Genomic DNA, 8,167 nt, shown 5'->3' with positions numbered 1-8,167 from the left:
GCACTCCCATTTCGTTCATCCAGATGTTGTCTTCCCAACAATAAGGGAAAAAAATTCTTGCAAGATTCAACTCACTGAGGCATAACTTGGAAAATAATTTAGAAATGAAGGAGCATTTTTTAGCCTTTATGAAAACATATTTGACAACAGCCATGCAGAACAAGCTCCTCCACTTGAAAAGGGTGAAGAATGTTGGTATCTTCCAATCTTTGGAGTGTACCAGCCATGAAAGCCAGGTCAGATAAGGGTGGTGTTTGACTCAAGTGCTGCATTTCAAGGTACTAGGTTGAACAATGTCCTCCTCACTGGACCAGATCTTACAAACAACCTCCTGGGAGTGTTAATATGCTTCAGGAAAGAACGTGTCACTATAACAGCAAATATCCAACAGATGTTCTACTGCTTTGTTGTTAGAGAAGACAATAGAAAGTATTTAAGGTTCCTGTGGTACCACAATAACAATGTACGCGATAAAGTCATTAAATACCGAATGAAAGTGCATGTTTTTGGTAATAATCCTTCACCTGCAGTGGCTACCTACGGACTTAGAAGAACAGCTGAAGAGGGAGAAATGGAATATGGCGCTGATACAAGGCAATGTATTGAGAAGGACTTTTATGTGGACGACGGACTTAAATCCCTGCCTACTGAAGATGAAGCTGTACATCTACTCAAAAGAGCTCAAGCGATGTTAATTGTTGCTAATTTGAGACTTCACAAAATAGTTTCGTACAGTACCCGAGTTATGAAGGCATTCAACTTGGAAGATTATGCAAAGGATTTAAAGAACTTAGATCTAGGTGTTGCTACGCCTCCAATTCAGCACAGCCTAGGAATAAGTTTGGATATCAAGACAGACACCTTTACATTTCAAGTATCAACAGATTAAAGACCTTACACCCGAAGTGGTATCCTGTCAATAGTCTCTATGACCCACTTGGGTTCGTAGTTCCAGTAACAATACAAGGGAAGTTTTTGCTAAGGGAGCTTTTGATAGAGTCACAAGACTGGAATGCACCAATACCATTAGGAAGGAAACAGGAATGGGAGATGTAGAAGGAATCCTTATGTTCCCTAGAACAAATACAAGTTCCAAGTTGCTACATGTCTATATCACTTATTGCATCAAACTGCAAGGAAATTTGTATTTTCTCAGATGCCTCAACAAAGGCCATAGCTGCAGTTGCTTATCTAAAGGTGACAGATCCTAACGGAGGTTGCCAGGTTGGGTTCATTCTAGGCAAGTCTAAGTTGGCACCACAACCTCAACACATTATTCCGAAACTTCAACTGTGTGGGGCTGTACTGGCAGCAGAAATAGCAGAGCTTCACCCACAAGTAACTACGGTGTTCGTTACTACTGTTTGGATCAGCTTGGTGTACATAGTTTTGAATGCTTTTCAATGAGAACGACACGCGTAAGACTTGACTTGACTACTTTCTTCGTATCAGAAAGAAAGAGCGACTGGGCACTGGTATATGATAAGTTGTAACAGATAGTAGAAAACCAAAAGTGGACAATTACAATTGTTGGAAAGGAAAATAAAACCTTTCAATTATAGTCCCTGTTGGTGGTGCGCCCAGAGCTAGAAAGTACAAGTACTGACAAGGGGAGAGAGAGAAAGCTCTTGTGTGGGCGCACTCTTATGAAAAGAAGAAAAATTCTTCAATTGGAAAAAAGATTTTTTTAAAACATATATTTATTAATCACAATTAAAACAATTACCCATCTACGATCCGGAAAATGTGTAAGATAAAAAGGAAAGAAGTGTGAAAAAATATTATGAATGTTCTGGTCTGTTAATCACGAGAGAAAGATTAGAAAGGCTGCAGACACTTAATAGTCTGACACCCGTTTCTCCTGACCAGTACAGATGTTCTGTATTGATGGGACCGGAAAAGGAGGTCAGTATAAGTATTGTGTCTTAGAAAGACCACTTAGATTAGGTCAATACTGTACACTTTACTTGTTGCCCATGAAACCGTATGGCACATGTTAGGAATGTATATCATGATATCCTGACGCTAGGGAAAATATAAGAAAAGGGTATGAGAAAGAAGGAAAATACAATTAGTGGTGATACTGCTGTTGGTGTCCACCCTTCAGAAGAAGGGGAATAGTTCCTACCCTACAACACCGGGTATTCCCAGGGAGTCTCCTCTCAGGGTACTGACCCAGCCTGACGCTGTTTGGCTTCCAAGATCGGACGAGATCGGGCATAGGCAGCGTGGTATGATAGTAGAGAGGCTATCTACCAATGAGAGTGCACCTATATATGAAATGGAAGATTTGAGAAAGATAACCCATACAGTGCGTGGATCTGCTTTCCACGTTAGTCAGGGTAAAACAACTGTCACTCAGTGGCGTTGTGTACCCTGGATTGAGGATGAGAGTCCACTGGAAAGTAGTAAGCTAGGAAGAGAATAAAGTATACAGATTGGAACCCTGGGGTTGGGTAGGTGGTTGGTATCCAGAGAGAGATAACAGATGAAGATATAAAGCGTCAGGTGGGTTCGTGAACAAAATATAAGTTAAATATACATTCTTATTGTGCATAGACATCTATGAGTACGGTGGCAAAAAATCAATACTTGGACATAAATACACAAACAAATTGAACATACATAAAGTGTGACATACTGCATAAAGCAGGTGTGGTCATCCAGTGTAAAGGGAGTAGAATTGCCCTGTAATCACTAGGATTAGTGAACTATATTATGCACAGAAAATTCTGACTGCCTGGTCTGACATGCCAAGTAAAGATAAGTGCCTATAGAGAGAAATTTCGCAAAAATGATAAGAGACTTCTGTTGAAAATAAGAACAAATATACTCATAGGGTCAAATTCAAAAGGCAGGGGGTGACAAATCAAGCCTCCATGGGAAGGTCCCGCTGTAGAATCCTGTGGAAAACGTGTTTTGCCCGTGGGCTTGTTCACTTCCGGGATCTCGGAAGTGAACAAGCCCACGGGCGAAACGCGTTTTCCACAGGATTCTACAGCGGGACCTTCCCATGGAGGCTTGATTTGTCACCCCCTGCCTTTTGAATTTGACCTTATGAGTATATTTGTTCTTATTTTCAACAGAAGTCTCTTATCATTTTTGCGAAATTTCTCTCTATAGGCACTTATCTTTACTTGGCATGTCAGACCAGGCAGTCAGAATTTTCTGTGCATAATATAGTTCACTAATCCTAGTGATTACAGGGCAATTCTACTCCCTTTACACTGCCTGACCACACCTGCTTTATGCAGTATGTCACACTTTATGTATGTTTAATTTGTTTGTGTATTTATGTCCAAGTAATGATTTTTTGCCACAGTACTCATAGATGTCTATGCACAATAAGAATGTATATTTAACTTATATTTTGTTCACGAACCCACCTGACGCTTTATATCTTCATCTGTTATCTCTCTCTGGATACCAACCACCTACCCAACCCCATAGGTTCCAATCTGTATACTTTACTCTCTTCCTAGCTTACTACTTTCCAGTGGACTGTCATCCTCGATCTAGGGTACACAACGCCACTGAGTGACAGTTGTTTTACCCTGTCTAACGTGGAAAGCAGATCCACGCACTGTATGGGTTATCTTTCTCAAATCTTCCATTTCATATATAGGTGCACTCTCATTGGTAGATAGCCTCTCTACTATCATACCACGCTGCCTATGCCCGATCTCGTCCGATCTTGGAAGCCAAACAGCGTCGGGCTCGGTCAGTACCTTGAGAGGAGACTCCCTGGGAATACCCGGTGTTGTAGGGTAGGAACTATTCCCCTTCTTCTGAAGGGTGGACACCAACAGCAGTATCACCACTAATTGTATTTTCCTTCTTTCTCATACTCTTTTCTTATATTTTCCCTAGCGTCAGGATATCATGATATACATTCCTAACATGTGCCATATGGTTTCATGGGCGACAAGTAAAGTGTACAGTATTGACCTAATCTAAGTGGTCTTTCTAAGACACAATACTTATACTGACCTCTTTTTCCGGTCCCATCAATACAGAACATCTGTACTGGTCAGGAGAAATGGGTGTCAGACTATTAAGTGTCTGCAGCCTTTCTAATCTTTCTCTCGTGATTAACAGACCAGAACATTCATAATATTTTTTCACACTTCTTTCCTTTTTATCTTACACATTTTCCGGATCTTAGATGGGTAACTGTTTTAATTGTGATTAATAAATATATGTTTTAAAAAAATCTTTTTTCCAATTGAAGAATTTTTCTTCTTTTCATAAGAGTGCACCCACACAAGAGCTTTCTCTCTCTCCCCTTGTCAGTACTTGACTACTTTCTTAGCAGAAGTTTCAGCTATTATCAACGTAAGACCTCTTGTACCAATTTGTACTGATCCAGAGATGCCAGTCATCTTGACTCCAGCCAAACTTCTTACACAAAGTCTGGTGTATCCCCCATTCCATCTGGAAACTTTTGTCTTGCCAATACCTTTTGGAATCATTGGAAGCGTGAGTACCTAACTACTCTTCAAAATTGTTGTAAATGGCAATCTAACTGTACTAACTTGCAAGAAAAAGACCTTGTACTACTTAAAGACAAGCAGGTCAATCGAAATGAGTGGCCAATGGGACTAATTGTCACAAACTTTCCCAGCGGAGATGGAAAGATTTGTAAAGTAGCAGTCAAGGTAATTAAAGATGGAACTGCTAAGACATTCATCAGACCAGTTACAGAGACTGTGCTTCTATGTCTCATCAGGATCTTGTATAATTGTTATGCATGCATTGCAATGATTCTGTTTTTCTTGCTCTTATGTGTTTGCATAGTTCAATAGTGATATCTACAGATATCAGACAGGGGCCAATATTTACTAAGAATTCGAGTTTGTCCGTTTTGTGTTTTTTTTTCTAAGTCCCAATCCGGGAATTCACTAAGCACCAATCTCGGCAGTGTTTGGACTATTCGTAATGGTTTGATTTGCAAAGTTCCGAAATACGAATGAATAGACCATCGGTCAAACACGGCTGTTATTTCATACAATACGGGCATTCACTATTCATTCGTATTTGGGTGTTAGTTTCTGAGTGCTCAAGGGCGGGTCTGTTTTTTTTCCGATTCGTTAAAAAAAGCAGCAAAAAAATAGACCTGCTTTTTCCAGTCGAGTTTGGATAACCATGTACGGATCAGTGAGATCTGTGCATGGCTATCTATGGGAAAGGGTCTGTTTAGTGTAAAAACTGGAAAAAAAATTGCGTGGGGTCCCCCCTCCTAAGCATAACCAGCCTCGGGCTCTTTGAGCCGGTCCTGGTTGGAAAAATATGGGGGGGGGGGGAAATGACAGGGGTTCCCCCATATTTAATCAACCAGCACCGGGCTCTGCGCCTGGTCCTGGTTCCAAAAATACGGGGGACAAAAAGCGTAGGGGTCCCCCATATTTTTGAAACCAGCACCGGGCTCCACTAACCAGGTACATAATGCCACAGCCGGGGGACACTTTTATACTGGTCCCTGCGGCCCTGGCATTACATACCCAACTAGTCACCCCTGGCCGGGGTACCCTGGAGGAGTGGGAATCCCTTAAATCAAGGCCCCCCCCCCCCTCCAGCCACCCAAGGGCCAGGGGTGAAGCCCGAGGCTGTCCCCCCATCCAAGGGCGGTGGATGGGGGGCTGATAGCCTTTTGAAAAATGTGAATATTGTTTTTAGTAGCAGTACTACAAGTCCCAGCAAGCCTCCCCGCAAGCTGGTACTTGGAGAACCACAAGTACCAGCATGCGGTGGAAAACCGGGCCCGCTGGTACCTGTAGTACTACTGCTAAAAAAATACCCCCCAAAAAACAGGACACACACACACCGTGAAAGTATAAGTTTATTACATACATGCACACCTCCATACATACATACATACTTACCTATGTTCCCACGAGGCTCGGTCCTCTTCTCCATGTAGAATCCTTGGGGTACCTGTGAAAAAAATGATACTCACAGAATCCAGTGTAGAATCAGACCTTTGTATAATCCACGTACTTGGCAAAATAATAAAACGGAAACCCGACCACGCACTGAAAGGGGTCACATGTTTACACATGGGACCCCTTTCCCCGACTGCCAGGACCCCCCCTGACTCCTGTCAAAGAGGGTCCCTTCAGCCAATCAGGGAGCGCCATGTCGTGGCACTCTCCTGATTGGCTGTGTGCTCCTGTAGTGTCTGTGAGGCAGCACACGGCAGAGATACAATGTTGCGCCTATGCGATCCATTGTAGCCAATGGTGGGAACTTTGCGGTCAGCGGTTGACCGAAAGTAACCTCACCGCTGACCGCAAAGTTCCCACCATTGGCTACAATGGAGCGCATAGGCGCAACATTGTATCTCTGCCGTGTGCTGCCTCACAGACAATACAGGAGCACACAGCCAATCAGGAGAGTACCACGACATGGCGCTCCCTGATTGGCTGAAGGGACCCTCTTTGACAGGAGTCAGGGGGGGTCCTGGCAGTCGGGGAAAGGGGTCCCATGTGTAAACATGTGACCCCTTTCAGTGCGTGGTCGGGTTTCCGTTTTATTATTTTGCCAAGTACGTGGATTATACAAAGGTCTGATTCTACACTGGATTCTGTGAGTATAATTTTTTTCACAGGTACCCCAAGGATTCTACATGGAGAAGAGGACCGTGCCTCGTGGGAAAATAGGTAAGTATGGATGTATGGAGGTGTGCATGTATGTTATAAACTTATACTTTCACGGTGTGTGTGTCCTGTTTTTTTGGGGGTATTTTTTTAGTAGTAGTACTACAGGTACCAGCGGGCCCGGTTTTCCACCGCATGCTGGTACTTGTGGTTCTCCAAGTACCAGCTTGCGGGGGAGGCTTGCTGGGACTTGTAGTACTGCTACAAGAAACAATATTCACATTTTTTCAAAAGGCTATCAGCCCCCAATCCGCCGCCCTTGGATGGGGGGGACAGCCTCGGGCTTCACCCCTGGCCCTTGGGTGGCTGGAGGGGGGGACCCCTTGATTTAAGGGGTTCCCACTCCTCCAGGGTACCCCGGCCAGGGGTGACTAGTTGGGTATGTAATGCCAGGGCCGCAGGGACCAGTATAAAAGTGTCCCCCGGCTGTGGCATTATGTACCTGGCTAGTGGAGCCCGGTGCTGGTTTCAAAAATACGGGGGACCCCTACGCTTTTTGTCCCCCATATTTTTGGAACCAGGACAAGGCGCAGAGCCCAGTGCTGGTTGATTAAATATGGGGGAACCCCTGTCATTTCCCCCCCCATATTTTTCCAACCAGGACCGGCTCAAAGAGCCCGAGGCTGGTTGTGCTTAGGAGGGGGGACCCCATGCAATTTTTTTCAGATTTTTTAATACTTTAAGCAACTTTTTAAGGTACACAATGAAGCCCTGCACGGATCTCACAGATCCGTCCGGGATTCCTTGTGTTTTGTCAGGCAGTGTTTTACTCATCGCTCCATTAAAACACTGCCTGATATTACGAATCACATCGACATCGGAAAAAACGATTGTGCAAAACTCGGCAGCTTAGTAAATGATCGTATCAGGATTCAAAAAGTTGCAGTAAAATGCACCCGATACCATTCGAGTTCAAACACCCTTCAAAACGGCCAAAACACGAATCTTTGTAAATATACCCCAGGGAGTGTACTGGAAACACAGCACTTCTATTGTTATATTGTGTTGTCCTGTTAGTGATCCTATGTGACAAGTTAAATGCTCTGAACTCTGCTAGCTAAGTCTACCCTATTCTGTGCAAAACTGTATTTGTTTGCCTATGCTTAGCTGCCTTTTGCCATGTGACAGGTGAAAGGGTACAATCCTCCATTTTATTCTCTGCTCAGTTAAGCTGTGTATTAGATGGGCTGTGTATATTTTCTCTTTGTGATCAGGACTAAGAAGTGACATAACGAGAGGGCAGTAGATAACTTCCGCCCTTACAGCACCTAAATGTTTTATCCATTCTCCGTTCGTTTGAGGTTACTTCATTTTATCCATGCACCATTGGATCCTCGTGGGCTTGCATCGCTCGCCACGCTTCAGGCTCAGTGTCTCGCTTTGCTTCCCTTGACACAGGTTACTATTCCAAATAGTTTGTGACATTGACCCAGGGGCTTATGGCATACCTCCCAACATTTCATTTCAGTAAAGAGGGACACTTTAGATATGCGCACACAAAAGGGGTGCGG

At 43.7% G+C, this 8,167-nt stretch overlaps 2 pseudogenes; one reads left to right on the top strand and one right to left on the bottom strand.

Annotated features, from left to right (window-relative positions):
* Positions 1-2,126: 2,126 nt before the first annotated feature.
* On the bottom strand, positions 2,127-2,245 carry LOC135052035 (5S ribosomal RNA; annotated as a pseudogene).
* A 1,405-nt stretch (positions 2,246-3,650) lies between these two features.
* Positions 3,651-3,769, top strand: LOC135051475 (5S ribosomal RNA; annotated as a pseudogene).
* The last annotated feature ends 4,398 nt before the right edge of the window (positions 3,770-8,167 follow it).

The sequence above is a fragment of the Pseudophryne corroboree genome, chromosome 2 (genome assembly GCF_028390025.1).
Source record: "Pseudophryne corroboree isolate aPseCor3 chromosome 2, aPseCor3.hap2, whole genome shotgun sequence".
In the NCBI taxonomy this organism is placed as follows: domain Eukaryota; kingdom Metazoa; phylum Chordata; class Amphibia; order Anura; family Myobatrachidae; genus Pseudophryne; species Pseudophryne corroboree.
The sequence above is the reverse complement of the archived record's forward strand: the minus strand, read 5'-3'. Positions and strand labels throughout refer to the sequence as shown.